Here is a 26,228-nt window from a genome sequence, read left to right on the forward strand (position 1 = left end):
AGAAATAAAATCCTGTGGCGTGCCACTACTATGTAATTTCTATTTTAATAGCACTTGATTCTTTCCTATTTCACATTTAGTCATGCACTGTTCACTGCAAGCACGTCAGCGCCTGCGGACAGCGGAAAATATGAAACTTCTTTATTTAATAATTTCTTTTTTTACTTTAACTGCTAGAACTGAGAAGATGAAACTTCTTAAGGTAATCCTGAAACTGCTGAGTGAAAGTGAACGTACTGAGCCTACTTTCTCTTTACTTATTCTTACCATTTCAACACTGACTCAAAATACTCTAGCGCAGGGATCCCCAAACTCTTTTGGACAAGTGATCCCTTTTCCAAAATGAACTGTTACCTCAGACCCCCATGGCCAAATTACCTACTTTTAAGATCAACCCCCTTATTCATAATTGTCCGCTAACTTAAAACAGCTGGTACAGAGTGTTATTTTTCATTCTGATCTTCAATAGAAGAAGACATGTTTGGACTTGATCATGAATTCGTTCGTGTTAAATCGCGTAAGCGCCAAATAGAGAGCAAGTCAAAACGCGCCTGACAGTCGTACGGTCGAACTCATTATCTTGCACAAACTTGTCCACACAGACTTGCTGAGTTTTTCATCTTGTACGAACTTGAGACTTTACATTACTAAAACAGTGCTATTTCCTACAAAATTATTAATTATTCTTAGTACACGTAACACAACATAAACAATACAGTACCTACCTGTCTTGTAAAGTTTTAAATAAGAACTTGTGTTAATTTAATAGGGGTCGATTTTTAGACCTCGTCGACCCCCAAAATCAGTTTTCGATTACGTCGACCCATAGGAAACCGATATCGAACCCTTGGGGTCGATATCGACCACTTTAGGAATCCCTGCTCTAGCGCAACGCAATCTGACTGCTCAAAAATGATAAACTGACGTCAAATAATTAATATAAAAGAATGGCTCTGAATCAGAAGCATTCCTAACAATAACCCACACTTATCGTATGTCACTTACCTCACAGAAAATCTTCAATACACGAACTACAGCGATACAAGCGTCAATACTGCCAGCTAGATAAGAGATTCTAACTACTGAAGGCTCTAACTACTAATAGGCATGTGGTTAGCAAAGGAAAGATTTTGGTGCAGAGCAAACAATGTATTTAGCAGATATTACCTTAATCAAGTGAGAAACAGTTCAAAAAATTATATAATCATGAGTAATTAAATCTCCATGACAGCTACACATTCAAACCGTCCGCTCGCGCTAACACTGCCAACCTCCAACAAACTTCTAATCTCCATCATTGTTGACAACTCACACCCAACTGCCATCACTGCTGGCTCTTCACCTCAAAGTGCTATCACTGCTGTTTATTCACCTCTAATTTCCATCACTGCTGACTACTCACTCCCAACTTCCATCACTGTTGGCTGTTCACCTCCAACTGCTAGTCCGGCCAGCCACAGAGAGTCTCTTTTACAGAGTGCACACAGCATTGTCAGAGTTATTAATTCAGAGCGTTACATAGCGCTGCCAACATACAAACATATAAACAGCCTGAAACTTCCTGGCAGATTAAAACTTTATGCCGGACCGAGACTCGAACTCGGGACCTTTGCCTTTCGCGGGCAAGTGCTCTACCAACTGAGCTATCCAAGCACGACTCACACCCCGTCCTCACAACTTGACTTCTGCCAGTACCTCGTCTCCCACCTTCCAAACTTTACAGAAGCTCTCCTGCGAACCATGCAGAAAGAAAGGATATTGCGGAGACATGACTTAGCCACAGCCTTGGGGATGTTTCCAGAATGAGATTTTTAGTCTGCAGCGAAGTTTGAAGTTGATATGAAACTTCCTGGCAGATTAAAACTGTGTGCCGGACCGAGACTCGATCTCGGGACCTTTGCCTTTCGCGGGCAAGTGCTCTACCAACTGAGCTACCCAAGCCTACTTACAAAGAAACCAATTCGGACGACAGCCACATCTTTACAGGACGAGAGGTAAGCAAGTTACCTCCAGTTACTCGAGAGATAGTGAGCGCGGACATTATTTAATAAAATCCACCGTGTTTGTTCATCCCGGCACATCTTTTCGGTGGGAAGTGTTATACTGAGGAATACTGTGTATTATTTGAGAGTAACAATTTGCATCTTTTGGGTATCATACTTGACGTACCGTTATGAATACTTTACACTTGGCATCCGTTGTATAGGGAAAAATACCTTTACACAGCGGTTAGTTTTAATATGATGCGTTAAACACTCATTATACTTTACAAGCAGGTACTGAATCGAATTGTGAAAAAAGAAATTTGTGGCATAAATTGGCTAAGCATAAAAGAAAGAATCGGTTGACAGGATATATCCTGAGATGTCAAAGAAGCATCAGTTTATTTACTGCCGTAAGTGTGGGAGGTAAAATTTATGCATGGAGACCAGGTTGATGTGAGTGGACTTGGGTACAGTAGAAGCAGTCCCAGGTAGCTGTCAGGGGTGAACAGACTCCATGCGTCGAACCTGAGATTATCGGACACAGATTGGCTCCCAATGTGTGGCCTCGACTCGGCGGTACCAGCTCGATGCCCATCGCTATCAGGTCCAGTTGACGGCTCGTAGACCAGTGGCTTCACCTAGGGGATGACGCTACTCGATGGGGTCGAAGCTGCTTGACCAAACATTTGAGCTTTAACTGGCGCGGAGACTGCCACGACGTCGGTGAAAGTCGGAGACGATGTGCTGCTAATGTCTGAGCGGCGTGCGTCTACTTCTATAACTGTTCAGGCGGCCGGGCATGTTACCACAGCACTCCGCTTCCATTCACTTAGCCGAAGTGGAGGTACAGCTTTGTGCTACGGCATGTGGCAGCCCAGTTCAGCCGAGAAAGTAGAACGTCGCATTGCAGAAAACTCTGCGTCAGTGTTATTTTACTGGCTAGCTGCAGAATTACGTAGTTAGCCGGCCTGCATACCCCTCGGATGATTGCGATATCTTGCATGAGACCGCCGGCCGTTGTGACCGAGCAGTTCTAGGCGCTTCAGTACGGAACCGAGCTACTGCTACGGTCGCAGGTTCGAATCCTGCCTCTGGCATGGATGTGTGTGATGTCCTTAGGTTAGTTAGGTTTAAGTAGTTCTAAGTTCTCGGGGACTGATGACCTCAGATGTTAAGTTCCATAGTGCTCAGAGCCAATTTGAACCTTGCATGAGACCGAGTCCACAACAGACTTTGTAGAGATAAAGATGATTGTACAAGGTTGTCCAGAGTGGAGATCTACATCAAACAAGTTTCCGGACGGAAGACCACAAACACAAAAATCGTGCAATTCACAATAGTATTGTAAAAGTTGTTCTGAGATAATTTTCTTCTTCTTAAGGAAATAAATTCTAGTGCTGTAGCATCTACTCGGTCTTCGGCTGTTATAGAGTCCTGAACACCATGTCAGCAACAATGTAGGCGTTGAAATTTTTCATCAAAGTTTCCTAGAAACGACGTAAATTTTAAAGGAAAGATGGCCGGAATCAGCTATTGCGGTGCAAACACTACCAAGTGTGGCTTTCATTCCAGGCTCATTCGTTACACGCAGCAAAAAGAGTGATGTACGCTACTAAGAGAATACATACTCCCTCTTTATCTGCTCTATCGACATAGATAAAGGGTCAGCTACAGTTGTAGTAAATGCAACTGTATGCTAACTTCTACCGTATCAGAAGCGGTATGATATTCAAGTGAACAGTCATTGCGGAAATAAGTAAAGTGTCAAAACGCTTTTTACAAGGACCGAGCGTGGCTAGGCAGCAGCACGTAATGGTATATACGCCCATTAGCCGGTGGCGGCTGCCTTTCTTTTCGGGTTTAGAACTTTATCTGATAATTCTGCGAATAGTTTCACTGTCAACAACCAATATATTACGTTATTCGTCTTTTGGAGATGTTTAGTTTGCCGTCAAAAAGTGTATACCGTTACACTCATAAAACAATATTCGTTTCAATACTTATGTTGATATCAGAGTTAAGAGGAGTAAACACACATGACAATTACCCGTTCTTCTATGAATAGGCATTGACAAAAATCTCGTTTCGACAGCTTGAAAGAGACACGAAATAAAAGGGATGTCATATTTAACGGTACTCACCTTGCGTATCACGCGAAATGTTATTTTAGTGGGCTCCACTGTTTCCATTGTTGTCGAAATCATGGATTTGCTACAGGCAGGTATCATAGCGTCCAGTAAACAAACAGTGCAGCATAAATGCTGCCAGACACTGCGTGGGACGTGAAACTAGGTCAGATGTTAACTGGAGTAACCAACTCAGTTGTCCCGTCGGCATAAGCAACACCATTTATCACTTCATATTTCCCCTGTTTTTATCCTCTGCGCCTTCCTCTGTCTTCCTTTTTTTTTTATGCCCACCGCTGCTGCCTGCTAGCGCTACGCAGGGAATAATTAATGCAGGTTAATCCCCGCAGACGGCTCTGCGCTATCTGGCGACATCTGCCGCGCTCTAAGCGCCGGCAATTAAGCCATTAAAGGCGCTCCCGCGGCGCCAGCGCCGCCCCCGGCGGGGCCGGCAACCGCGTTATTAATAATATCTCTGGACAGCGAGCTTCCCGGCGTGCCGCGCGCCGTGTCTGCGGGGCCCCGCCTAATGACCGCACCGTGTCACGACGGACGTGCCTCGAATACACTGCGGACCGCTCCGCAGACAAAACACGAGCGCTGCGGCGCGGCCTGTCCTGGCAGTCGCGAGCCACGCAGATTAGGACGGGACAATCTGCGTCCAGCCACGTACGCGGGACGTTGTTAGCTGCCCCAGCACAATCTCTCACAAGCGCCGCTGATGATTATTAACACTTAAATATCTGCAAGCTTTGCTCAGAAATCGTATCACAACTGTTTTGAACCACAATTAATATAACTCAGAAAGTTTATTAGTAAATGGACATTAACCAACAGTTACTGGCAAAGTGAACTGAATTCTTGGACAGCGTCGCAGTACTTCCGTCTTTATGCTTGAAAAACAATGAGGGGAGACGGTAACGGCTCACAAAGCGAAGACGCTACAAGTCTGTACTGTCTGATACACTACTGGTCATTAAAATGGCTACACCAAGAAGAAATGCATATGATAAACGGGTATTCATTGGACAAATATATTATACCAGAACTGACGTGTGATTACATTTTCACGCAATTTGGGTGCATATATCGTGAGAAATCAGTACCCAGAACAACAACCTCTGGCCGTAATAACGGCCTTGATACGCCTGGGCATTGAGTCAAAGAGAGCTTGGATGGCGTGTACAGATACAGCTGCGCATACAGCTACAACACGACACCACAGTTCACAAAGAGTAGTGACTGGCGTATTGTGACTAGCCACTTGCTCGACCACCATTGACCAGACGTTTCACTTGGTTTGAGATCTGGAGAATGTGTTGCCCAAGGCAGCAGCCGAACATTTTCTGTATCCAGAAAGGCCCGTATAGGACCTGAAACATGTGGTCGTGCATTATCCTGCTGAAATGTAGGATATCACAGGAATCGAATGAAGGGTAGTGCTACGGGTTCGTAATTCATCTGATATGTAACGTCCACTGTTCAAAGTGCTGTCAATGCGAAGAAGAGGTGACCGAAACGTGTAACCAATGGCACCCCATACCATCACGCCGGGTGATACGCCAGTATGGCGATGACGAGTACACGCTTGCAATGTGCGTTAACCGCGATGTCGCCAAACACAGATGCGACCATCATGATGGTGTAAACAGAACCTGGATTCATCCGAAAAAATGACTTAATGCCATTCGTGCACCCAGGTTCTACGTTCAGTACACCATCGGAGGCGCTCCTGTCTGTGATGCGGAGTCAAGGGCAACCGCAACCATGGTCTCCGAGCTGATAGTCCATGCTGCTGCAAACGTCGTCGAACTGTTCGTTCAGACGGTTGTTGTCTTGCAAACGTCGTCATCTGTTGACTCAGGGAAACAGACATGGCTGCACGATCCGTTACAGCCATGCGGATAAATGTCTGTCATCTCGACTGCTAGTGATACGAGGCTGTTGGGATCTAGCACAGCGTTCCATATTACCCTCCTGAACCCACCGATTCCATATTCTGCTAACAATCATTGGATTTCGACCAACGCGAGCAGGAATGTCGCGATACGATAAACCGAAATCGCGATAGGGTACAATCCGACCTTTATCAAAGTCGGTAACGTGATGGTACGCATTACTCCTCCTTACACGAGGCATCACAACAACGTTCCACCAGGCAACGCCGGTCAACTGCTGATTGTGTATGAGAAATCGGATGGAAACTTTCCTCATGTCAGCACGTTGTAGGTGTCGCCACAGGCGCCAACCTTGTATGAATGCTCTGAAATGCTAATCATTTGCATATCACAGCATCTTCTTCCTGTCGGTTAAATTTCGCGTCTGTAGCACGTCATCTTCGTGGTGTGGCAGTTTTAATGGCCAGTAGTGAATTAGCGGGCTCTTATGATAGCTTGAACTCTGCTTGGTACAGTTTCAATGACTTGTCTCAGTGTGTATGGCGAAATAGCACACCATTCTCTTTCAAGAGCTGAAACCAGAGAAGTTATAAAACCCAAAGGTATTCCACTGAGTTACGGTCTCCACTCTCGGCAGGCCAGTCCATTCTGAGATGTTATTGTCCACGAACCATTGCCAAAATGTTCAAATGTGTGTGAAACCTTATAGGACTTAATTGCTAAGGTGATCAGTCCCTAAGCTTACACACTACTAAACCTAAATTATCCTAAGGACAAACACACATACCCATGCCCGAGAGAGGATTCGAACCTCCGCCGGGACCAGGCGCACAGTCCATGACTGCAGCTCCCCAGAACGCTCGGCTAATCCCGCATGGCGAACCATTGCCTGACAGAGGCAACTTTATGACAGGTCGCATTGTAATGCCAATACATAGAATCACCGTCCGCGAACGGTTCTACTTTAAGCAGAACAACAGTGCTGCAAATATCTTCATAGCATTCCTCATTAAGCGCAATAGGGAGACCACACCCTAGCCACGAGAACCACTACCCGCCCCCCCCCCCCTCCTCCCACCCTGCCCCCCATACAATAACATCACGTCCTCCGTACTTCACTACTGGCGCACATGGTGGCAGGTAGAATTCTCCAGGCAGCTGCCAAACCCAAACCCTTCCACCGCTGTAGCGTGACTCATCACCCCAGCTTACTCGTTTCCAGTTGTCCACTGTCCAGTGGCGTCGCTGTAAACCGCATTGATTACAGGGTTTTGGCGTATGGGGAGTTGTTCAACTATCGCATCCCACTCTGTTTAACTCTCTACGCACAGTAATGTAGTAGCTGGGTTATCAGTAGCACTTTGGAACTCACGAGTCATTTCCTGGGGCTGATTTCATGCGATTTGTTACGACCACCTTCCACAATGCTGGATGTCACTTGTCCGTCAGTACGTGAAGTCTGTCTGCCTTGCTTTAGCTGTGGTTGTTCCTTCACGTTTCCATCTTAGTCTCGTTGGAATGTCCGTGATGGATTTGTTACTCAGCTGATATTCAATGATTAGTCCACGTTCGAAGTTACTGAGCTCTACTGACCGACTTTTGCTGTTTCTGCTAACAACAGTTTTTGTTTTATGTGTGTGTGTGTGTGGCATGTTCTGTCCAAAGAGTGATCGCCTTTGCCGATTTTTTCTTCAGGAGTGGTAAAGTATGAGAGATAGTTTCACTTTATTGTGTATTCACTTGAAAAGGGTCTTGGGCTTTCTGTAGGTCTTTCTGTCATTTGAAGCTGTTGCCTAGGTAGTTGTACGAATGAAAGACAGTAACTATTTACATGTAAAATACATCTTTGATGGTCCAGTTGGGGTGCAATAATGGCACGAGGCACCTTGTATTTGTGCCATTGTCATGGTAGGGCCTGGCCTACATTAGCAAGTTGGCGAACATTTCACCGATACTCGTCTAATTTGTTGCCTGGTCTTTTATCTTCTCGGCTCGTGTATTTCACTCGTCCTGAACCACCGTGGGACGCATAGGCTCCACTTCAAACACCTGTTTTGTAGTGGTTGCAAACTGCGTACATTAAAATCACATGTTATTCCCCAAGTCGTCGAGCTGTACAGCAGGTTGGGTTGTTCCGTAACAACAGAATACTCTTCGCCTCCTTTTATACAGCCAGTTCTGCCCCTCCTGACATCTAGTGGTCAATTCCGTAATACAAAGACGTGTCCGAATACTTTTGAACTGGTACTGTAGACACTAATAACCCGCACAGCATAACAATTAAGTATTGACCGGTAAAACTGTTTGTCAATTTTTCCGGCACACTAACTTCTTGTAATAGGGATCAACAGCCTCTAAAAATTCTTCAAATGACGTCATTTCCGCTAAATTCTGCAACTGTAACGATTTCGGTTGATGTACCACTGTAGCCGGTCGGAGTGGCCGAGCGGTTCTAGGCGCTGCAGTCTGGAACCGCGCGATCGCTGCGGTCGCAGGTTCGAATCCTGCCTCGGGCATGGATGTGTGTGATGTCCCTAGGTTAGTTAGGTTTAAGTAGTTCTAAGTTCTAGGAGACTGATGACCACAGTTCAGTCCTATAGTGCTCAGAGCTATTTGAACCATTTTTGTGCCACCGTATAGAATAAACTTCGATCGACGATCTGGTACTCAGACAGGTTAAAAATACCAGAGCTATTGTGGGGCTGTGTCCCCGTTGACAGTAACAGACTCAGCAGCTGTGATCGCAGATATATATATATATATATATATATATATATATATATATATATATATATATATATATATATATATATCAAGCACGCGCTTGCCTTTCAGTAATACATGTCGTATCCCTTTGTGGATGCTATAAAACTGGACTTCATGACAGGATCACCAAGCCATCTTTTTACTTGGCGTGGAAGATAGACCCTAAGCAACAAACAATTGCCACAAGAAACCATTAAATTACGTCGAGGTTAGGAATAAATTTGTCGCTAACTCCGAAAATACTCTTCTCTTTTTATCATCTCATGATCGATTTCGGGGTTACCATCCCCATCCTCAGATGCACCTGTTCACATTAAAATAAAAAAAACCACACAGACACATTGCGCCAGCGTATACAAAACGCAACACCATTACTATTTGGCTGTGTGTTACAAAGTCTACAGACAGGAGGGGATAATAAGAGTGGACGACCAATAACGAAGTGCCACATTTAAAAGGATGTAAGACAGGGATGTAGTCTTTCGCACTTACTGTTGAACCTGCACATCGAAGAAGCAGTGATGGAAATAAAAGAAAGATTCAGGAGTGGGATTAAAAATCAAGGTGAAAGGATCAGTGATACGATTCGCTGATGACATTGTTGGCTTGAGTGAAAGTGAAGAAGAATTACCTGATGTGCTTAGTAGAATGAACAGTCTAATGACAATTGAACGTGGACAGAGAGTAAACCGAAGAAAGACGAAAGTAATGAGAAGCAGCAGAAATGAGAACAGCAAGAAACTTAACATCAGGATTGATGGTCCGGAGTAGATGACGTTAAGGAATTCTACTACCTAGGCAGTATAATAACCAATGATGGAAAGCAAGGAGGACATCAGAAGCAGACTAGCAATGGGAAAAAGGGCATTCCTGGCCAAGAGAAGTCTGCTAATATCAAATATCGGCCTTAATTTGGGGAAGAAATTTCTGAGAACGTATGTCTGGAGTACAGCATTGTATGGTGGTGAATCATGGAACTGAGGGAAAACCGGAACAGAAGAGACTCGAAACATTTGAGTTGTAGTGCTACAGACGAATGTTGAAAATTAGGTGGACTGGTAAGGTAAGAAATGGGGAGGTTCTGCACAGAATCGGAGAAGAATGGAACATGTAGAAAACTCTGATAAGAAAAAGGAACAGGGTCATAGGACATCTGTTAAGACATGAGGGAATGACTTCCATGGTACTAGAGGGAGCTGTAGAGGACAAAAACTGTAGAGGAAGACAGAGATTGGAGGATGTCGGTTGCAAGTGCTACTCTGAGATGAAGGAATTCGGGGCGGGCCGCATCAAACAAGTCATAAAACTGATGAAAAAAAAATACATCATTGACTATCGACATCTGCCCTTTCTTGAATCGATTGTGCCCTGTCTTTCCCTCGAAACGGGCTCTTGGTAGTGTCACTGTATGATGAATTTCTTTTCATCGCACTACTTCCGCCGTCAGGAAACGCACTAGATCCCTCAGCTCTTCTTTTGAAGCCTCCGTTTCACCGTTTTTTGCTCGACTGAGTGCAGTGGGTGGTCGACAAATGCACGTGGTCGCACTGTTGTCACATGGGTGTTCGTCCATGTCACTCTAGCTGCGTTTTTGGGGCCCCAGCGCTCCTACAGGGACCACAACTTATTCTGCAGGCAACTGAATTATGATACCTTAAGCAGACTTAGATTTACAGCTTCCGGCTTATTTTTTTTTTTTTAAGAAAGCACTTTGTATCTATAAAATGTGAATCGAGATATCGCCGGCTGCGAAGAGAGCTGCTGTACTGCGACATTAGGTTTCAGCCCGCACCTCGTCTTGATGAAACAGGCCTCTCCGTCCCTCTTAATGCAATCTGTATGGCAGAGAGAGGGTACTGTGCTTACAGCAATTGATCTACAGGGCTACTGCCCCTATCCGACCTACAATGAAGTCCCCCCCTGTCCCAGTGCGTTCTTCGATGAGGAACTCAACAGCCCGCTCCCCAGCCTTCGCACAGAACAGCTCCAACTTGGTCCGAGCGAGGCGGCAACAAATTGCTCCTCGCTTAGTCTTTCATAAGCTGCCCGCTCTACGACCTCGGAAAGGCTGACGGGAAAAAAAAACCAAGAGCTAATCGGATTTCACCTCAAAACGTAATAATGCATTTTTTTTCTCTCCTTCACGTCTGCGCCAAGTTTATTTTCTGGCGCGGCTCAACCCTTTTCATCGCCTGCCCCGATGAAGCGCAATGAATATGTTAACAAGGCCTTTCAAGAACCCCATTGTTCCCTGAAAAATCTTTTGTCGGAGCTTCACTTTGATAATGGGGATGTTTCGGAGGGGTTTCTCCCTTTTATTGCGGGTCTTGCAATTTTCGATTGAATTACTGAACTTTCCCGCCGGTTCATCGCCAAGTAATTCTTTCTAAAACTACATTTGCAAGGGCGCGAGAACTGTCTTCACGATATTCTGCAGAAGAGCGTCTGCTCCACGCAGTGTACGGTTTCGAACTCTCACACGTACTTTCATAATCGTTTCATCTTAAATATACACACATTATTATAACTATAAGCGGCAGCCAAATGAAAACGTGACAGACGTAAAAAACTAGAACATTGTTCATTATTTCGAACGTAATCGTCATAACTGTTGATACATTTATCCCATTGGGGGGGGGGGGGGGGGACGACAGCCAATGCCCTTATGTAATAATGTTTGCGTTTTTCTACGAAACCATGATTGGAACTAACGATGCAGCTCTATGTTCGAAGCAAAAAAGTGGACAGGAATGGGCTTCTTCAGGGCACCAAAAACATGGAACTCGCATTGGGCAAGGTCGCTACTGTGAGCTAAACCACATTTTAGCAAGGATGTTCATGCTGCGCTGTAGACGTTTCGATGAGAAGGCCTTTCACATCCCCTGTACATTTCCGATTCCCCTCGTCCGACTTCCATACTTTTGGAGCGCTGACGCAAAACACAGGGGTCCGTCGATTTGCTTTGCACGGAGGGATGACGCTTGGGTACAAGGTTCCGTAAGCAAACGCAGACATTACTTCATGAAGGCATTGGTCGTCTTATCACAGTGGGATAAATGTATGAATAGTTGCGGCGGTTACTTTTGATGTACACTACTGGCCATTAAAATTGCTACACCAAGAAGATATGTACATGATAAACGGGTATTCATAGGACAAATATGTTATACTAGAACTAACATGTGATTACATTCTCACGCAATTTGGGTGCATAGATGCGGAGAAATCAGTACCCGGAACAACCACCTCTGGCCGTAATAACGGCCTTGATACGCCTTGGCATTGAGGCAAACAGAGCTTGAATGGTGTATGCAGGTACAGCTGCCCATGCAGCTTCAACACGATACCACAGTTCATAATGAGTAGGAATTGGCGTATTGTGACGAGCCAGTTACTCGGCCACCATTGACCAGACGTTTACAATTGGTGAGAGATCGGTAGTTTGTGCAGGCCAGGGCAGCAGTCGAACATTTTCTGTATCCAGAAAGGCCCGTGCAGGACCTGTAACATGCGGTCGTGCATTATCCTGCTGAAATGTAGGGTTTCGAAGGGATCGAATGAAGGGTAGAGCCACGGGTCGTAACACATCTGAAATGTAACGTCCACTGTTCAAAGTGCCGTCAATGCGAACAAGAGTTGACCGAGACGTGTAACCAATGGCACTCCATACCATCACGCAGTGTGATACGCCAGTATGGCGATGAAGAATACACGCTTCCAATGTGCGTTCACCGCGATGTCCCCAGACACGGATGCGACCATCATGATGCTGTAAACAGAACCTGGATTCATCCGAAAAATTGACGTTTTGCCATTCGTGCACTCAGGTTCGTCGTTGAGTACACTATCCCAGGCGCTCCTGTCTGTGATGCAGCGTCAAGGGTAACCGCTGCCATGGTCTCCAAGCTGATAGCCCATGCTGCCGCAAACGTCGTCGAACTGTTCGTGCAGATGGTTGTTGTCTTGCGAACGTCCCCATCTGTTGACTGAGAGATCGAGACGTGGCTGCACGATACGTTACAGCCATGAAGATAAGATGCCTGTCATCTCGAGTGCTATTGATACGAGGCTAGTGATACGAGTCGGTAACGTGATAGTGAGCATTTCTCCTCCTTACACGAGGCATCACACCAACGTTTCACCAGGCAACGGCGGTCAACTGGTGTTTGTGTATGAGAAATCGGTTGGAAACTTTCCTCATGTTAGCACGTTGTAGTTGTCGCCACCGGTGCCAATCTTGTGTGAATGCTCTGAATAGATAATCATTTGCATATCACAGCATCATCTTCCTGTCGGTTAAATTTCGCGTCTGTAGCACGTCATCTTCGTGGAGTAGCAATTTTAATGGCTAGTAGTGTAATAGACAGTGTACATACTTTTGTTCCCATCTGTCCCGTTCCCATTTGACTGCCATTTATAAAATGCTCGCTTTGCATTCTCGTTCGCGCAGCGATTCTCTGATAGCAGAATTTGAAACATGTGTGATTTTTTTTTGCATTCCGTCTATTAGAGGAATTCAGGGAATGCTTCTTGTATTACAACGCTGAAACCGACTGAGATAGAGCGGGCGTTTGTGATGTTAACAATTAGTGCGACCATGTCTTATCAAGTCCGTAATACTTTTTTTACGACGCACATCAAGGCGAGAATGTGCACTTTTGTGAAAGAGGATGGTGATCGATGTATATGAACGATTAGTTTGCACATCATCGCTGCTGTTGGCCGCGATTCGGCGGTATCGCACCGACGGAAGGTCGCTGGTGGTCGACAGCAGAATCGATAGGTACGCCGTGCTCCATTCCCCCCCCCCCCCCTCCCCCTCCCTCATCCCCTTCTTACGGGCGCGTGACGCGGCCAGCACTGCACCTGCCCGTGCGTCCGCCTCTTTTTGCTACTGTTAGAACAATACGGCTATTAAAGTGTCATTGCGGTCGCTGTAGATGGCATGATAGCGCCGCGGGGGTTCCCCTCGACCTCTCGTACCGCCACTCTCCCCTCCCCTCTCCTCCCCACCCGCAGCCCTATACTCCTCGCAGAGCGATTGTAATTTATGCCGTCTGCGCCGCCGGCGTCACGCAATCCTCGCATCCATCTAACCAATAAAACGCCGCCGGCCAGCTACAGCTGCGGGCCAGGGACCGGCGAAGCCGTGTTGGGGGGGGGGGGGGGGGGTAGTATATAAGAACCGCACCCGTCTTCTCGCTTGTCGACTGGCGCATCATCTCGGAAAAACTCGTGGAATCGCTCTTCATATATAATCCGATCCGATCGCCTGATATGTATCATACCTGGTTAGCAGCCGGTCTATATAATGAATTTCTTCGCGCTTATTTTCACACTTACCTGTAATTATGGGAGATGAAAGATATTCCACGCTGCACACCACAAACTACCGGGTAATTTCTGAATTGCCGTCTCATCAGTGAATACCCATTTCAGACCACCTAATACGATTACTGGGTAACGAGATAAGTCGCACGTAACCTGTACACCGTTATGGAACATGGCGCTGATACTGCGTGTGACCGCGCCTAGCGTCGAGAATAGCCTCAATTAGGCGAGGAGAAGAGTCGGAAAGTTTTTGTGGGTATGTCATATCGACTGAGGACGTTCATCGATGACTGGATTTTGTCAAGGTTCCAAATTGCAGGAATGTTGGTCTTGGGGTTTGACCCGCTGCCCCAGATAGTCACAGAAATTTTTTGTAGGATTGAGATCGGTTCATTTAGCGGGTTGGACATTGTGCTCGTCAGGCTAGTGTACGTTGCCCTTTCTACTGAACATGTTACATCCAGTTTATTTGTTTGACCTGTCGTTTGCTGTCATAGTGATCCGGAATCGAACTCGTGGTATCGATAGCAACGATGCCACGGCCTAGGTGCAAGTTCGTAAGTTGGCACTGTGAGACTCCTACGTCAGCGCTCTCTAGCCGGCGGTGTGGAGCTCTATGAGCGTCGCTCCGGATTCAGCCATTTCATCAAGAGCAGGCGGCCTGGAAACGTCGCTTCAACTTCAGTAGGTGTTGGCTTGCTGTTGAGACATTGTACTACTTAACGACGGGAATACGGGTTTGCACCTACGTGCTGCTCATTGCAAAGTTATGTAACCATTTAATAACTTGGTTTTTGCCTATAGTAAACATCTATAATTTTACACGTTGTGCCGACATGTTTATCTTTTCCTGCTCCTACTTACTTCCTTCATTCAGCCAACCTTTCAGTTTTCAGGAGCAGACCTACGTGCCGCATTCCAGGCGGGATACAAAAGCGCTATTTGGAGACAGTATTATCGGACAACCTACTCCCGAAATAGATGTATTACCATAATAACTTCGATAAACGTGTGCCTATGTGGCACGTGTTCTCTCAACCTGATACTGACACACCTCAATATAAATAACTCGGTGAAAATATTGTTATGAAAAGGGACCTTGAAGTTAAACACCTGAGGGTTCATTGTGTGATGAGTTCATGAGAAAGATCTCTACGCCGATATAAAGTAGAGAGTACATCAACACACATATGAGGTACTGGCGGAATTAAAGCTGTGAGGACGGGGCGTGAGTCGTGCTTGGGTAACACAGTTGGTAGAGCACTTGCCAGCGAAAGGCAAAGGTCCCATGTTCGAATCTCTGTCTGGCACACAGTTTTAATCATCCAGGAAGTTTCAACAGCAACCTGTTACAACCATGTATAGCATTTGTTGCTGAAAGGATGGCACCTCACAACTTCACTTTCACTCTTCAGGTGCCGAACTACGAAACACCCGCAGATTTGTCGTTGACGTGTAAAAGAAAGCGACCAGCGGTAGTCGAAATTCAGTTCAGGAAAACGCCAGGGGCGCTGCTGTGGACTCGCTTGCAACGAGAAATCTAGACGAGAAATTAGCTGAATTAGCTGGTGTAAACAGGGCTGTGGGGAGGCTGCGGACGAGGTGCGAGTGCAGCGGTGTCAGCGCCCCGCCTTTCGCTCTCGCCTCGCCTGCGCTGCTGCTGTTGCCTCTCCCTCTATAAATACCGGCGCCGCCGGCCTGCTATTCTCGGCCCAAGCGGCGCACAGCCGCGCCTGCACTGCCTTCACTCCACGCGTCGCCCCAGCCGGCCACATGGCTCCGTATTCCGCACGCACTGTGGACTGTGCTGCTGGAGGTGCGTTTCTGCGGCCTTGTTGTTGTTGTGGTCTTCAGTGCAGAGATTGGTTTGTGCAGCTGTCCATGCTACTCTATCCTGTGCAAGCTTCTTCATCTCCCAGTACTTACTGCAACCTACATCCTTCTGAATATGTTTAGTGTATTCATCTCTTGGTCTCCCTCTACGAGTTTTACCCTCCAATACTAAACTGGTGATCCCTTGATGCCTCAGAACATGTCCTACCAACCGATCCCTTCTTCTAGTCAAGTTGTGCCACAAACTCCTCTTCTCTCCAATTCTATTCAATACCTCCTCATTAGTTATGTGATCTACCCAACTAATCTTCAGCATTCTTCTGTAGCACCACATTTTGAAAGCTTCTGTTCTCTTCTTGTCCAAACTATTTATCGTCCACGTTTCACTTCCATTCATGGCTACAGTCCATACAAATACTTTCAGAAACGACTTCCTGATATTTAAGTCTATAGTCGATGTTAACAAATTTCTCTTCTTCAGAAACGCTTTCCTTGCAATTGCCAGTCTACATTTTATATCCTCTCTACTTCGACCACCACCAGTTATTTTGCTCCCAAATAGCAAAACTCATTTCCTACTTTAAGTGTCTCATTTCCTAATCTAATTCCCTCAGCATCACCCAATTTAATTCGTCTACATTCTATTAACCTCGTCTTGCTTTTGTTGATGTCTGCGGCCTTATAAACTGGGTATTGCCCGCAGTGTAGCACGACAACGTTGCCCGACATCAGTGGCCACACAAACATGTTCGGCAACGTGTGTAAGACGGCAAAAACCTGCCTTCATACCGGGTGCTACCGAAAGAGCGTGCAAAAAACTGAACAGGAAATAGAGGCTGCTCCATTGAACAATTTTAGGTAGGGAACCTGGGGACGGAGAAGCCAGCTTAGGAAATATCAGAAATAAAAAAAATCACATTATTGCGTACTTTTCTATGTACGTTAGTTACAGTTAACTGCAAATACCATTAGCGACACTTCGAACGTACCGTACAAAATGTGCTGAAACTGATGGCCATCAACATCAAACCGAGCAAGGTGGTGCAGCGGTTAACACTCGGGAGGACGACGAATCAAACCTGCGTCCGGCCATCCTGTTTTAGGTTTCCCGTTATTACCTTAAATAGCTTCAGGCAAATGCCGGGATGGTTCCTCTGAAAGGGCACGGCCGACATACTTCAGTAATTCGCTGGGACCGATGACCTCGCTGTTTGGCCGCTCCCGCAAATCAAACAAACATCACCCTCAATACAAGCGTGACATCGGCGAAGAAGATTCTGACGCTTCCTGACAAATGTCCCTGGTGTGTTTTGAATCGTATCACAGGTAGCTACGAACTAATTTCACTAGCGTCCCATACACAAGCAACTTTAGATTTGCCCCTAGGAAATAAGGGGATTCAGGTCAGGTGACCTAGCAGGCAATGTAATAGGACCTCCCCTTCCAATACAGCGATCAGGAAATACTGTACCGGTACAGCTCCATCGTATTGCACTGTACGTCTCTGATTAGCACTGAGTAATTAATGGGCCTGTCGTTGATTTATAGTACGTTCTATCATGGGACAATGTAAATGTGATACAACAGAGCCTCCTTACGGAGAAGTAAAGTAAAGAATACCTGCGTCGTGACTTCCTGGTAATTGGGCTCGTTCTCCGTGTTTCCTTGCAGGAAGTAAAGAATGTACACGTAAATAAACAGCGCAGTACGTATAAACGTGTACGCGTATTAGTTGTAAATACGATGGAGCACTGTACTGCTAGACAAAGTGGTAGACAAGTTTACTTCCATATCTCCTTAAGCTGGCTTCTCCGACCCCAGGTTCCCTACGTCAAATTATTCAGTGGTGCATTCTCTATGTCGTGTTACATTTTTGCACTTACTAACGGGAACACCCTGTATATTTAATTTTATACGAGTTCGTCTCCGTATTTTATTCGCTACGAGATCGCGATTTGCGATGTCTGATTCTGATAACAGATCATTTATTTTGGTTGATGGTAGCAACACATTCCAACACTTTTCTGTAGTTTTGCCTGCCTGGAAATTAATTTGAGCTGGATGTCGAAAACGGAGCAATTATGCGTTCCTGTGAAAGAAGCAATCGGCACAAGGGGTGTTAAAAAGAAACCGTGTCGTGTTCGATCGGGAGGGATGTTTTACTGCTCTGAAGAGAAGAGAATGGAATCAGAGGGTTTACAGCTCTGCTGGTGGTCTCCCCGTGGAGAGGCTGATGTGCGGATGCGAGACACACTCCTGTCGCTAAGAACATTGGTGGAAACAGCCAGGTGATGGACGCCGGATCTGTAGAGCGTTACACGGGAAGGAGACATCTTTTAGCCGGGGTCACCAATGACGTAGGCGAGTTCAGCCCTCACAGGTCTTCTCATGGGAGTCGAGGAGCCACGTTTCCCGCCAAAAAGCGGAGTGAATATGATGGGAGGAGTCCTTGGTTGTAGGAGGAGTTATAGAATGTTCTGGAACAGTGTTCTGTACGAAGTATGGACCGTAGGCGATTGGCTGGAAGCTTCATGACCAGAGTGCCAACGGCCTTGTCGCAATGGTAACACCGGTTCCCGTCGGATCAAGGAAGTTAAGCGCTGTCGGGTTCGGCTCGCACATTGACAAATCACCATACGGGTCGGCTGAGTGCTGTTGTCACGGGTGCACAGCCCTCGTGAGGCCAATTGCGGAGCTACTTGACTGAGAAGTAGCGGCTCCGGTCACGGAAATTGACAATGGCCAGGAGAATGGTGTGATGATCACATGCCTCCCGGGACTTGTAAGGCCTGAGGATGACACGGCGGCCGGTCGGTACCGTTGGGCCCACAAGGTCTGTTCTGACGCTTTTTTTTGTCATGATCCAAGTAGTGGGAGGCATTGTATTTTTAACGCTAGCAGGTATTTCTAGCAAGGAGCGCACGCCCAGACGCCGCGAGCCTTGCTGGAAACCGGCGTAGGTCACGAAAGGGTAGTCTTCTGCGGGTGTGAAAAGACGACACCTCGTTCAGGCAGCAACGCTGACAACAGCAACAGTGAAGAGTCTCACTGTTAGAATTTGCAAAGTGTCGATTTCGCCACCAGCAGCGAGTTAAGTCGTTTCTCTGTAGGTAGGGTGGCCGGCCGGTGTGGCCGTGCGGTTCTAGGCGCTTCTGTCTGGAACCGCGTGACCGCAGGTTCGAATCCTGCCTCGAGCTTGGATGTGTGTGACGTCCTTAAGTTAGTTATACTTAAGTACTTCTAAGTTCTACGTGACTGATGGCAGAGTGACGATTCTTTGCTTCTCTCTGGAGTCTGAGTCAAACTCAAGTGCTTCTTTATGACCTAATACTTGAGCTGAGTATCTGTTTCTGGATTATGAGCAAACAGAAATCTTGGCTAGTGTTCTGCTGGATTATGAGCAAACAGAAATCTTGATTAGTGTTTTGTGTTGTACTGAATTAGTTTCAGGTCCAGTGGTTTTGCAGCTGGTATGTGTAGGCAGAATTTTGTAGGTATGCAGCTTGCATCCCTTGCACGACCACTATCGGCACTGAGCTCATATACGCTGCCGTACCACATCTCCCAGCACTGTAATCAGTGATATATGCACCACAGGTCAGCCGACAGAGACAAAATCACAATAAATGTTTCGAGTTCCATTTGATTCTCCTCTGAGCTTTCGGCGTGGAGGTTTTCTGTTTTTCGTGGCTAATCAGTGTCAGACAACTTAGTGTGTCTGTTGTAAGTAGGCTATTAAGGCTTTAATGTTGGTAACGCTACTTAGTGATCTGTGTGAAAATCTCTGGCTGCACCGTGGGCAGTCTGTGGATGGTTGAACTCATTGTTGGAATATTCGCTTGTGTAGTGTTGGGCAGTTGGATTTGAACAGCGCGTAGAGTTGTGCAGTTGGATGTGAGGGGCCAGTAGTGGTGGATGTTGGGAGAGACATGCCAGAGTTTTGAGAACGGACGATCTCGACGTGTGGCGCCAGAAAAAGGAAATTTGTAAGGATGGATGTCGTGAATTGATATATGTATATATGGCGACTTTTGGACTATTAAGGTAAATACATTGTTTCTTCTTTATCAAAGTCTTTCATTTGGTAACTATGCCTGTCGGTAGTTAGTCCTTCAGTAGTTACAATCTTTTATTTAGCTGGCAGTACTGGCGCTCGCTGTATTGCAATAGTTCTAGTAACGAAGATTTTTGTGAGGTAAGTGATTCATGAAAGGTATAGGTTATTGCTCTTCAGGGCCATTTTTTTGATGGGATTATTGAAAGTCAGATTGCGTTGCGTTAAAAATATTGTGTATCAGTTTAGTGAAGATCAGAATAAGTAGAGATAGAAATGTCTGAGTACGTTCAGTTTTCCTCAGCTGTTTGATAAACAAATAACGTAAGAGTTTGCCAGCACAATAATACATAATTTTCCAAAGGGGACGTTTCACTGTCTAATAAGCGGGGACACGATTTTAAGGAAAGTCACAGATGTTCTTCAGTCTCAAAGCTAGACTGAAAGAAGCATTTAACATTCTCTATTGACTTCCTAGATTTTTACATTTTTCTGTCGTTTGAAAATAAGTAATTTCACGGTATCTAATTGTATTCATTCTCATAGGATATCTGTTCAACATTATTGATTTCCTATTTAAGCTACAGTAGAATTTCATCTAATGTATTCGTCCATGTGTAGATTGTCAATGGTAGAGCCGGCCTTGTGGCCGAGCGGTTCTAGGTGCTTCAGTCTGGAACCGCGCGACCACTACGATCGCAGGTTCGATTCCTGCCTCGGGCATGGATGTGTGTGATGTCCTTAGGTTGGTTAGGTTTAAGTAGTTCTAAGTTCTAGGGGCTGATGACCTCAGATGTTAAGTCCCATAGTGCTCAGAGCTATCTGAACCATATGTCAGTGGTAGGCTGTTTCTAATCTATTTATAGGCGTGATATTTCGATTGCGGACACAACATTAGGCAACCACTCGTACGCACGTCGCATGTATACCACCACCCGTGGGGGTTGTTGGGTTGTTTTTTGCGGAAGAGACCAAACAGCGAGGTCATCGGTCTCATCGGATTAGGGAAGGACGGTGAAGGAAGTCGGCCGTGCCCTTACAAACGAACCATCCCGGCATTTGCCTGGAGCCATTTTAGGGAAATCACGGAAAACCTAAATCAGGATGGCTGGACCCGGGATTGAACCGTCGACCTCCAGAATGCGAGTCCAGTGTACCACCCGGGGGTTCACACATATATGCACACATTAAAAGTGCACTGTGATCGCTCAGCACACATTCAGCGGCCGTAGAAATTGCATATTACTGACAAAATATTACTGACAATAACCCGGAAATATTCCCCGACAACATAGCCAGGCACACGAATACCAGTCATATTTTAGGCAACATAGGACAAGCGAATGGAAAAAAAGGCGCTGGTGACTCCTGTATGTAAGAAAGAGAAGAGATGGGGCAGTCAAAGGCAGAAAGGGAATAGATGGGGCAGCCAAAGGCAGAAAGGGAATAGATGGGGCAGCCAAAGGCCTTGTCGCAGTGGTGACATCGATCCCCGTAAGATCACCAGGGATAAGCACTGTCGGGCATGGCTAGCACTTGAATGGGTGACCGTCCTGCTCTGCCGAGCGCTGTTGGCAAGCGGGGAGCACTGAACCCTAGTGAGTCTAACTGAGGAGCTACTTGATTGAGAACTAGCGGCTCCGATCACGAAAGCCGACAACGGCTAGAACGGTGTGCTGACCACATCCCCCTCCACATCCGCATCTAATCACGCCTGTCGGCGGAGGACAAAATGACTGTCGTGCGGCACCGTTGGGTTTCCGAAGCCTCTTCGCTCAGAATTTGCATTAGTTTTATGAGATCAGACACGCTAAGTTATAGGCTAATACCCTTAACAGTGGTATTGTGTAGAATTCTTGAACATACTCTAAATTCGTAATTAATAAATGTCCTTGAGACAAAAAAGCTTATCTCCACAGGTCAGCACGAATTTAGAAGGCATCGCTCATGCGGAACTCAGCTGACACTTTTTTGCTCTCGACTTCGGACGAATCGTGGATGGAGGGCAACAAGTGGATACAATATTACTTGACGTTCGGAAAGCGGTGACACAGTACCCGACTCCAGGCGGTTAACGAAGGACCGAGCATAAGGAATAGTTTTCTAGATAAGCGACTGCTCAAAGAAGTCTTGCTGTTTTTGCAAAAGTTTTAAAGAGCATTTAAATGTCCTGCTGTACCTAGAATATTTTTAAAAGCTTAGCTGTGGAAGTTGACTTGCACTTTTATTGCACTAATTGTTTTATCCTTCGTGACTGAAACTGTAATAAACAAATTCTGTGCATCCTAATAGGGCGCGCCCTACCTGAGGTTTCCTCGTGGCAACGTAGGAAGTGGACCATCAGTTATGTGTTCGTTCTGCCAAATTTCATAGAAAAACTTGACTTTGATGTACAAGTATCTACAATCTTAACATTGTTTGCACGGTATTACGGAATATACTATTTTGTCTGTTCGGTACGTGTATCTTGGTACGATATGCTCCGTATCCTATAATAAATACTCCAGTCATGGAATAATTTATTGGATGAATTTTAACTTTAACTTTCCATGTTACAGGACGTTTATTTGAAATCGGGTTCAGGAAACACGAAACTAGTCATCAATGTACTGAATCTTGCAGCTTTGGCCGTCTTCTGAATCAAACTGGTTTTTACAAGTTACAGTCCCATTTTTAACCAAAAATGCTTGAAATCGATATCCCTTAATTGTTTTAACGAGGCACCATCACCATTTTTTTTTTGGATTGTCACTACTGTCTACTATGTAATTTAGAGAAGTATTAATATAAATGGCAGTGCGGCAGTTTTTAAGTGCACAATGTAAGGTATTTTTCCGTTCTACTTGCCCTCTGCAAGTCATTTCATGTATCGAAATCGAAATTACTGAGTACACTCTACGTTTTACGAGAGCAGACGCAGGCTGATATAGATAGGCACCTAGCGTGTAATTCTGATACGCTTGTTGAATCTTAGGGCACACTAACTGACTTACAGTGTTCCACGTAGGAGATTTGGATTTGGATTTGGAAATTCGAGAATAAACTCGAAGTCAATAATATTTTATGGAGAGCTTGAAGAATATTACCGTTTTTGTGTACGCGTGCGAGGAGCTTGTTCACTGGGTATTAACTGCGAGTATTTCACATACGCATTTTTCCTTCGGTTAACCAAATCTCGGTGCGGCAGGGATCTATTCGACTCACTGAGTCTGATTCTTGACGTTATATAAATATTAATCTCAATTTGTCATGAACGCCGAGGGCCTAACCAGTTTGCTGAAAACAATTACGGACATAATCCTCGTCCGCTTAGGTAGTTCTGCCGCGACCTTTTAATGGTCATATCTTCTGCTCTCTCTCTCTCTCTCTCTCTCTCTCTCTCTCTCTCTCTCTCTCTCTCTCTCTCTCTCCCTCCCTCCCTCCCTCCCTCCGTTCCTCCCTCCCTGATATACACGTACACTCTCTCTCTCTCTCTCTCTCTCTCTCTCTCTCTCTCTCTCTCTCTCTCACTCTCTCATCTCTCTCTATGTGTCTAATACACACACACATATATATACAGGGTGTTACAAAAAGGTACGGCCAAACTTTCAGGAAACATTCCTCACACACAAAGAAAGAAAATATGTTATGTGGACATGTGTCCAGAAACGCTTCCTTTCCATGTTAGGGCTCATTTTATTACTTCTCTTCAAATCACATTAATCATGGAATGGAAACACACAGCAACAGAACGTCCCAGCGTGACTTCAAACACTTTGTTATAGGAAATGTTCAATGCATGTTCATGCATCCACCCTCCGTCGCATGGAATCCCTGATGCGCTGATGCAGTCCTGGAGAATGGCGTATTGTTTCACAGCCGTCCACAATACGAGCACGAAGAGTCTCTACATTTCGTACCGGAGTTGCGTAGACAAGAGCTTTCAAATGCCCCCATAAATGAGAGTCAAGAGGGTTGAGGTCAGGAGAGCGTGGAGGCCATGGAATTGGTCCGCCTCTACCAATCCATCGGTTACCGAATCTGTTGTTGAGAAGCGTACGAACACTTCGACTGAAATGTGCAGGAGCTCCATAGTGCATTAACCACATGTTGTGTCGTACATGTAAAGGCACGTGTTCTAGCAGCACAGGTAGAGTACCCAGTATGAAATCATGATAACATGCTACATTGAGCGTAGGTGGAAGAACATGGGACCCAATGAAGACATCACCAACAATGCCTGCCCAAACTTTCACAGAAAATCTGTGTTGATGACGCGATTGCACAATTGCGTGCCGATTCTCGTGAGCCCACACATGTTGACTGTGAAAATTTACAATTTGATCACGTTGGAATGAAGCCTCATCCGTAAAGAGAACATCTGCACTGAAATGAGGATTGACATATTGTTGGATGAACCATTCGCAGAAGTGTATCCGTGGAGGCCAATCAGCTGCTGGTAGTGCCTGCACACGCTGTACATAGTACAGAAATAACTGGTTCTCCCGTAGCACTCCCCATACAGTGACGTGGTCAACGTTACTTTGTACAGCAGCAACATTTCTGACGCTGACATTAGGGTTATCGTCAACTGCACGAAGAATTGCCTCGTCCATTGCAGGTGACCTCGTCGTTCTAGGTCTTCCCCAGTCGCGAGTCAAAGGCTGGAATGTTCCGTGCTCCCTAAGACGCCGATCAATTGCTTCGAACGTCTTCCTGTCGGGACACCTTCGGTCTGGAAATCTGTCTCAATACAAACGTACCGCGCCACGGCTATTGCCCCGTGCTAATCCATACATCAAATGGGCATCTGCCAACCCCGTATTTGTAAACATTGTGCTGAGTGCAAAACCTCGTTCGTGATGAACACTAACCTGTTGATGCTACGTACTGATGTGCTTGATGCTAGTACTGTAGAGCAATGAGTCGCATGTCAACACAAGCACCGATGTCAACATTACCTTCCTTCAATTGCGCCAACTGGCGGTGAATCGAGGAAGTACAGTACATACTGACGGAACTAAAATGAGCTCTAACATGGAAATTAAGCGTTTCCGGACACATGTCCACATAACATCTTTTCTTTATTTGTGTGTGAGGAATGTTTCCTGGAAGTTTGGCCGTACCCTTTTGTAACACATATAACAAGAACGAGAAAGAAAGTTGTTCGCCTGTGGCACACGTCTGCAACGCCCTCAGAACTCTTTATCTGTCACTGTTAATGGTCTGGATGAAGAGAGAAGTTCTTAGTTGCGATATCTGAGTCTATCCTCGCGTGGCAGTAAAAGAGCGATTTTTCAGGCTTGCACGGTGGACTTGCGTGCTGCCATATTAAGGCCGGCAATGGCCTCCAATGAAAACGTGACCTGACGTCGTCTGGTGACCCAATAAAGTCATTCGCTGTCGCTCAGAATGTGCATCGACCCAGCTGTCAGCGAACTGACAGCGCTGAACCAGAGAGGACGGCTGCAAAAACAGACATCGTGGACTTCGTTTCACGCCTCGGGAAACCGAGAGACGGCCGTTACGGAAGTGTGGGACTCGAGCGTGACGTTCCCACAAAACCAAAAACGTCTGTCATTCGCGAGATAAAACGAATCATCCTGTATGCACAAATGAGATTATGCGGGTGCGGTAATATTTTACTTATGCGACATGGAAGGGTACCAGCGTGTGAGAGGAGTCATTTATTTCCTTGTCATATGGCATTTTGGCACATTAAAAGGGTTGTTGTTGTTGTTGTCTTCAGTCCTGAGACTGGTTTGATGCAGCTCTCCATGCTACTCTATCCTGTGCAAGCTGCTTCATCTCCCAGTACCTACTGCAACCTACATCCTTCTGAATCTGCTTAGTGTACTCATCTCTCGGTCTCCCTCTACGATTTTTACCCTCCACGCTGCCCTCCAACGCTAAATTTGTGATCCCTTGATGCCTCAAAACATGTCCTACCAACCTATCCCTTCTTCTAGTCAAGTTGTGCCACAAACTTCTCTTCTCCCCAATCCTATTCAACACCTCCTCATTAGTTACGTGATCTATCCACCTTATCTTCAGTATTCTTCTGTAGCACCACATTTCGAAAGCTTCTATTCTCTTCTTGTCCAAACTAGTTATCGTCCATGTTTCACTTCCATACATGGCCACACTCCAAACAAACACTTTCAGAAACGACTTCCTGATACATAAATCTATATTCGATGTTAACAAAATTCTCTTCTTCAGAAACGCCTTCCTTGCCATTGCCAGTCTACATTTT

General features: G+C 45.7%; 1 protein-coding gene and 1 non-coding gene across 3 annotated transcripts in view; one reads left to right on the plus strand and one right to left on the minus strand.

The window, feature by feature from the left end:
* Nucleotides 1-26,228, plus strand: part of LOC126281361 (semaphorin-2A-like) — a 2,101,799-nt gene that overhangs the window by 1,719,286 nt on the left and 356,285 nt on the right. The gene's annotated exons all lie outside the window — the stretch shown is intronic.
* On the minus strand, nucleotides 1,580-1,654 carry Trnas-cga (transfer RNA serine (anticodon CGA)). The gene has a single exon. It is a non-coding gene; the product is annotated as a tRNA-Ser (tRNA).

The sequence above is a fragment of the Schistocerca gregaria genome, chromosome 7 (assembly GCF_023897955.1).
Source record: "Schistocerca gregaria isolate iqSchGreg1 chromosome 7, iqSchGreg1.2, whole genome shotgun sequence".
In the NCBI taxonomy this organism is placed as follows: domain Eukaryota; kingdom Metazoa; phylum Arthropoda; class Insecta; order Orthoptera; family Acrididae; genus Schistocerca; species Schistocerca gregaria.